Source organism: Hemibagrus wyckioides, linkage group LG22, assembly GCF_019097595.1.
Source record: "Hemibagrus wyckioides isolate EC202008001 linkage group LG22, SWU_Hwy_1.0, whole genome shotgun sequence".
Lineage (NCBI taxonomy): Eukaryota > Metazoa > Chordata > Actinopteri > Siluriformes > Bagridae > Hemibagrus > Hemibagrus wyckioides.
Window position 1 is genome coordinate 5,194,352 of NC_080731.1, and position 6,987 is coordinate 5,201,338.

Sequence of the window (6,987 nt, forward strand, 5' to 3'; positions counted from 1 at the left end):
TTTACTTTGTTTATAATGTCTAAGTGAATTGTCCTGCAATTTTTGTGCAGAATTGTGAAGACATATATGTGTTATTTTATTTTTATTTTACATATATTTATTAAGTTACATTTAATTTTATTTTTAATTTTACGTGTTGTTACATTTTTATTTTATTTTTTATTTTACATATATGTGTTAAGTTACATTTTTATTTTATTTTTTATTTTATTTTTATTTTATTTCTATTCTTTAATTTACATATATGTGTTAAGTTACATTTTTATTTATTTTTATTTTATTTTTTATTTACATATATGTGTTGTTACATTTTTATTTTATTTTTATTTTAGATATATGTATTAAGTTACATTTTATTTTTAATTTTACATATGTGTTAAGTTACATTTTTATTTTATTTTTATTTTACATATATGTATTAAGTTACATTTTTATTTTATTTTTATTTTAGATATATGTATTAAGTTACATTTTTATTTTATTTTTATTTTAGATATATGTATTAAGTTACATTTTATTTTATTTTTAATTTTACATATATGTATTAAGTTACATTTTTATTTTATTTTTTTTATTTATTATCTTATTACCTATATTTGTAGATACTACTGGAAGTCTATCTATCTATCTATCTATCTATCTATCTATCTATCTATCTATCTATCTATCTATCTATCTATCTATCTATCTATCTATCTATCTATCTATCTATCTATCTATCTATCCTCCTTCTGTACCCGCCCTTTTGGAACACTTAGATTTTATTAGTGTCGGAAATAACTTAAACCTGTCATCTGAAAGCTATGACAAATCACTCAACACCTTCTGACCAGTCAGAGTCGAGAATTTCAATTTGTTATTGTATAGAATTTAGAAGTCTTTGGAGGTTTTGTGTAAAGGATGTGAACATGACTGTATATTTTTTATTAAATACAAAGGACTGAAGCTCACTCCTGTTTCACAGTTTCACACAAATCGCTTTTAATTCACAACATTTGACTATGAATACAGATCAGGATGTGAATGAGGTCATAGTCTGGAGTGTTACCATTAAATTTGGGTTTGTGTAAGCGGTCAGTAATGCTGAGCTGATATGGAAATACAACTATGGAAATCATTTCATAGAATCGTACTGATATTATCTTCACTACTGCTACTACTACTACCACGACTACTACTACTGCTACTGCTGCTGCTACTGCTGCTGCCGCACTACTGCTACTGCTGCTGCTACTACTACTGCTGCTGCTGCACTACTACCACTGCTGCTGCTGCTGCTGCTGCTGCTGCCACAGCAACTGCTGCTGCAGCTGCTACTGCTGCTGTGCCTGCTGCTGCCAACTGCACTGCTGCCTGCTGCTGCTGCTGCCAACAGCTGCTGCTGCTGCTGCTGCATATAGCACTTTGCTGCTGCTAACGCCTGCCCACTGCTGCTGGAACCTTCTGCTGCTGGCAAAGCAGCAGCAGCAACAGCAGCAGCGGACAGCAGCAACAACTTTAGCAACAAGCGGCAGACAGCAGCAACAACGACAGCAAGCAACAGCAACAGCAGCGGCAGGAACAGCAGCAACAACAACTGGCAAACAGCAACAACTGACAGTTCTAACGGCTTAACAGCGGCAACAACCCAGCTTAATGACAAACAGCAGCAGCAGCTGCGACACTGGCAGCAACAGCAACAGCAACAATTGGCAGACAGCAACGAAACAACAACAACAACGGCAAGCAGCAACAACAGCAACCTGTTTGACCAACGGAGCAGCAGCAGCAACAACAACGGCAGCCTTGGCAAAAGCAACAACGGCCAGCAGCATGACAGCGCAAGCAGCAATACAGCAACAGCAGCAGCGAAGCAACCAGCAACTAACAACAGCCCGACGCTGTAGCAACAACCAGCAACAATAACCAGCCAGCAACAGCAGCAACAGCAACAACAGCGGCAAGCAGCAACAAGCAACAAAACAACAACTTAACAACAACAACAACAGCAGCGAGCTCAGCTGCTATAATAACTATATATATATAGCTATAACTGTAACCTTAAATAACGCCATATAACTTGTTTGCTGCTGCTGCTATATATGCTAAATATATATATAGCATACCAATATATATATAATAATATATAAACTAACTAACAACAACAAAGCTTTCTAACAACAAACGCAACTATGGATAACAACAAGCAACTTAACTCTTAACCTTACTGCTACACTGCTCAGTAAATAACAACAACAACAACGACAACAACAACAACAACAGCGGCGGCAGCAGCAGCAACAGCCAGCACCCCAGCAGCAGCAACTAGCAGCAGCGAATATAACAAGCAACAACAACGACATAACAGCATAACCAACAATGACAGAACAGCAACAACAGCTTAACAGAACTAAGCAGCAACAGCGCAACAAAAACAACAACTAACAACGAGCCGGCAACGGCAGCTGCAACAACAGCGCAGCTGTAAGCAACAAACAGTAACGGCAACAACAGTAATATTGGCGAAAGCAACGGCACAACAAGCAATAACAAGCAACGCAGCAACGAGCAAAGCAACAACAGCAACAACAATGCAGCAACAGCTGTAGCAACGGCAGCAACAACAGCAGCAATAGCAACAGCAACAGTAACAGCAGCAGCGGCAACAGCAGCAACCAGCAACAACAGCAGCAACCAACGCGGCGGCAGCAACAGCAGCAACAGCAGCAGCAGCGCAGCAGCGCAGCGCAACAGCAACCAGCAGCAGCAGCAGCAGCAGCGGCAGCAGCAACAACGCAACAGCGGCAGCAACGGCAGCAACAGCAGCAGTAACAACAGCGGCAGCAACCAACAGCAGCAGCAGCGGCCAACAACAGCGGCGGCGCAGCAACAACAACAGCAGCAGCAGCGGCGACAGCAGCAGCAGCGGCAGCAGCAACAACAGCGCTTGGCGCGCAGCAACGCAACAGCGGCAACAACAGCGGCAGCGCAGCAACAACAACAGCTGGCAGCAACAGCAGCAACAGCGGCAGCAGCAGCAGCAGCAGCAACAGCGGCAAACAACAACAGCAACAACCAGCAGCAGCAACAACAGCAGCAACGCAGCAACAGCAGCAGCAGCAACAACAACAACAGCAGCAACGGCTTGGCAACCAAGCGGGCAGCCGAACAGCAGCAGCAGCAGCAGCAGCAACCAGCAGCAGCGCGAAACAACGCGCTGGCGACGGCAACGCGGCAACGCAGCAACAGCAGCGGCAAAGCAGCAACCAGCAGCAGCAGCTGCAGCAGCAGCAACAGCAGCAACAGCGGCAGCAGCAACCAGCAGCAGCAAACAACAGCAACGGCAGCGAGCAATAACGCAGCAGCAGCGGCAACAACAGCGGCACAACAGCAGCAGCAGCGGCAGCAACAACAACAGCAGCAACAGCGGCAGCGCTCAGTAGCAACGGCAACAGCGGCAAAACAACAGCGGCGCAGCAGCAGCAACCGCTGGCAGCAACCAACAGCAGCACAGCGCAACAGCAGCAGCAGCAACAACCAACCCAACAACTGCAGCGCTTAGCAACAGCAGCAACAGCAGCAACGCGAAGCAACGCTGGGGCAAGCAGCAGCAACAACCAACAGCCAGCAGCAGCAACAGCAGCAACAGGGCAGCCGCAAACAACAGCAGCAGCAGCAACAGCAGCAACAACAGCCAGCAGCAACCAGCAACAGCCAGCAACAGCAGCAGCAGCTGGCAAACAACAGCAGCAGCTGGCTTGGCAAAACAGCAGCAACGCAGCAACAGCAGCAGCAGCAACAGCTGCAGCAGCAGCAAAAACAGCAGCAACAACAACAAGCAGCTGTGCAACAAGCAGCCAAACAACAGCAACAACAACCAGCAGCCGCTGCTGCAACAGCAAGCAACAGCAGCAACAGCAGCAACAACAGCAGCTGATGGCAACAACAACAACAGCACGCGAAACCAGCAGCAGCAACGGCGGCAACAACAACAGCAACAGCAAACAGCAGCAACAGCAGCAACAACAGCAACAGCGCAGCAACAACAACAGCAACAGCAGCGGCAACAAACAGCCGAAACAACAACAACAGCGCAACAGCAACGGCAGCAGCAGCAACAGCAACAGCGGCAGCAACAGCAACAGCAGCGAAAACAGCAGCAAGCAACAGCAGCGGCAGCAAACAGCAACAGCAGCAACAACAGCAACAAGCAGCAAGCAGCAACAGCAACAGCGGCAGCAACAGCAGCAACAGCAACAGCGGCAACAGCAGCAGCGCAGCAGCAGCAACAGCAGCAGCAACCAGCAACAGCAACAACAGCAGCGGCGCCAGCAGCAGCAACAACAGCAGCAACAGCAGCAACAGCAGCAGCCAAGCAGCAACAGCAGCAGCAGCAACAGCAGCAGCGGGCAAAACAGCAGCACGGCAGCAACAGCAGCAGCAGCGGCGGCGAACAGCAGCAGCAGCAACAGCAGCGGCAGCAACAGCAGCGCAGCAGCAGCAACAGCAGCGGCAACAGCGCAGCAACAACAGCAACAGCGCAGCAACAGCGGCAGCAGCAGCAGCAGCAGCGGCAACAACAACAACAACAGCGGCTGGCAAAAACAGCAGCAGCAGCAGCAGCAACCAACCAGCCCAACCAGCAGCGGCCAGCAACAGCGGCAACAGCAGCAGCAACAAAACCAGCAGCGCACGCAGCAGCAACAACAGCAGCAACCAACAGCAGCAGCAACAACAGCAGCAGCAGCAGCAGCAACACAGCAAAACAGCAGCAACGCGCGCAACAGCAGCAGCAGCAGCAACAACAGCAGCAACAGCAACAACAGCAACAGCAACAGCGCGGCAAACAACAGCAGCAACAACAGCAAGCAACCAGCAGCGGCAGCAGCAACAACCAGCAGCGCGCAGCAGCAGCACTGCAGCAACAGCAAAACAACAACAGCAACGTTAGCAGCAACAGCAGCGCGGCAGCAGCAACAGCGAACAGCAGCAACAGCACAGCAACAGCAACAACAACAACAACAACCCGCAGCAGCAGCAGCAACCAGCGGCAACAACCAACAGCAGCAGCAGCAACAGCACAGCGGCTGGCAGCAACAGCAACGGCAGCAGCAGCAGCAACAGCAGTAACAGCAGCGCAACAGCGGCCAGCAACAGCAGCAGCAACGCAGCGCAGCAAAAACAACGGCAGCAGCAGCGGCGCAGCAGCGCGCAACAGCAACGCAGCAACAGCGCGGCCTGCTGCAGCAAGCAACAACGCGCAGCTGCAACAGCTGGCGGCTGCTGCAGCAGCGCAGCAACAGCAACAGCAGCTGCGCTGCGCTAGCTGGCTGCAGCAACAGCTGCAACAACGCAGCTGCAGCAACAACAGCGCTGCGCAGCGAAGCAGCTGCAGCAGCGCTGCCAGCAACCTCGCTGCGCAGCAGCAACAGCAGCAACGCAGCTGCAGCAGCGCAGCAGCGCTGCGCGCAACAGCAGCAACACTGCGAACTGCTGCGCTGCTGCCACAGCGGCAGCAACAACAACAGCAACAGCAACGGCAACAACAACAGCAGTAGCGAAAAGCAACAGCAGCAACAGCGGCAGCAACAACAACAGCAGCAACTAGCAGCAGCAACAAACAACAACCAGCAGCAGCGGCAACAAACAACGGCAGCAACAGCCAGCGCAGCAGCAACAGCAACAGCAGCAGCAACAAAGCAGCAGCAGCACAGCAGCAACAACAGCAACAGCGGCAGCAACAGCGGCAGCAGCAACAGCAACAGCGGCAGCGCTTGCAGCAACCGCAACAACAGCAGCAGCAAGCAGCAGCAGCAACCAGCGGCAACAACAGCAGCAGCAGCAGCAGCAACAGCTGGCGGCAACCAGCAGCAACAACAGCGGCAGCGGCAGCAACAACAACCAGCAGCAGCCAACCAGCAGCAGCAGCAACAGCAGCGCGCAGCAACAGCAGCGCTGCAGCACCAACAGCAACCAAGCAGCACAGCAGCGCAGCAGCAACAGCAGCAGCAGCAGCAAACAAGCAACAACCAGCAACCGAGCGCGCAGCAGCAACCAGCAGCAGCAGCAACAGCAACAGCAACGCAGCAACAGCAGCAACAGCGACAGCAGCAGCAGCAGCAGCGGCAGCAGCAACAACAACAGCAACAACAGCAGCAACGCAACGCAACAGCAACAGCGCCTAACAGCCAACAACAGCAACAGCGCAACAGCAGCAAGCAGCACAGCAGCAGCAGCAACAGCGGCAACGCAGCAACCAGCAGCAACAGCGGCAGCAGCAGCAACTCACAGCAACAGCAGCAGCAAAGCAACAGCAGCAGCAGCAAGCGCTACGCAGCGGCAGCAGCAACCAGCAACAGCGGCAAACAACAGCAGCAACAGCGAGCAAAAACAGCAGCGCAAACAACAGCAACCAGCAGCAACGGCAGCAGCGCTGCGCAACCCAGCGGCAGCAGCAGCAACAGCAACGGCAGCGGCAGCAGCAGCAGCCAGCAGCAGCAACAGCAACAACAGCAACACCAGCAGCAACAGCAACAGCAACAGCAACAGCAGCAACAGCAACAACAGCAACAACAGCAACTAGCAACAGCAACCAGCAGCAGCAGCAGCAACAGCAAGCAACAGCGGCAGCAGCGCAACAGCAACGCAGCGGCAGAAACAACGGCAATAACAGCAGCAGCAGCAGCAACGCAGCAGCAGCAGCAGCAGCGCAGCAACAGCAGCAGCAACCGCAGCAGCGGCAACAGCAGCAACAGCAACAGCAGCAGCAACAGCAACGGCGCAGCAACAGCAGCAACAAACAGCAACTGCGACAGCAGCAACAGCAACCAGCAAGCGCAAAACCATAACAACAACAACAACAGCAGCCAAACAGCAACAGCAGCAAAACAGCAACAACAGCGGCAGCAGCAGCAGCAGCGCAGCAGCAACAGCAGCAGCAACCACAGCACAACAGCAGCAACTGCAGCAGCGCAGCAGCAGCAGCAACAGCAACAACAGCAACGCGAC

The 6,987-nt window shown here is 51.1% G+C and overlaps 1 pseudogene; it reads left to right on the top strand.

Annotated features, from left to right (window-relative positions):
* The first annotated feature begins 1,001 nt into the window (after positions 1-1,001).
* LOC131343746 (putative uncharacterized protein DDB_G0271606) overlaps positions 1,002-6,987 on the top strand; it is a 12,547-nt pseudogene continuing 6,561 nt past the window's right edge.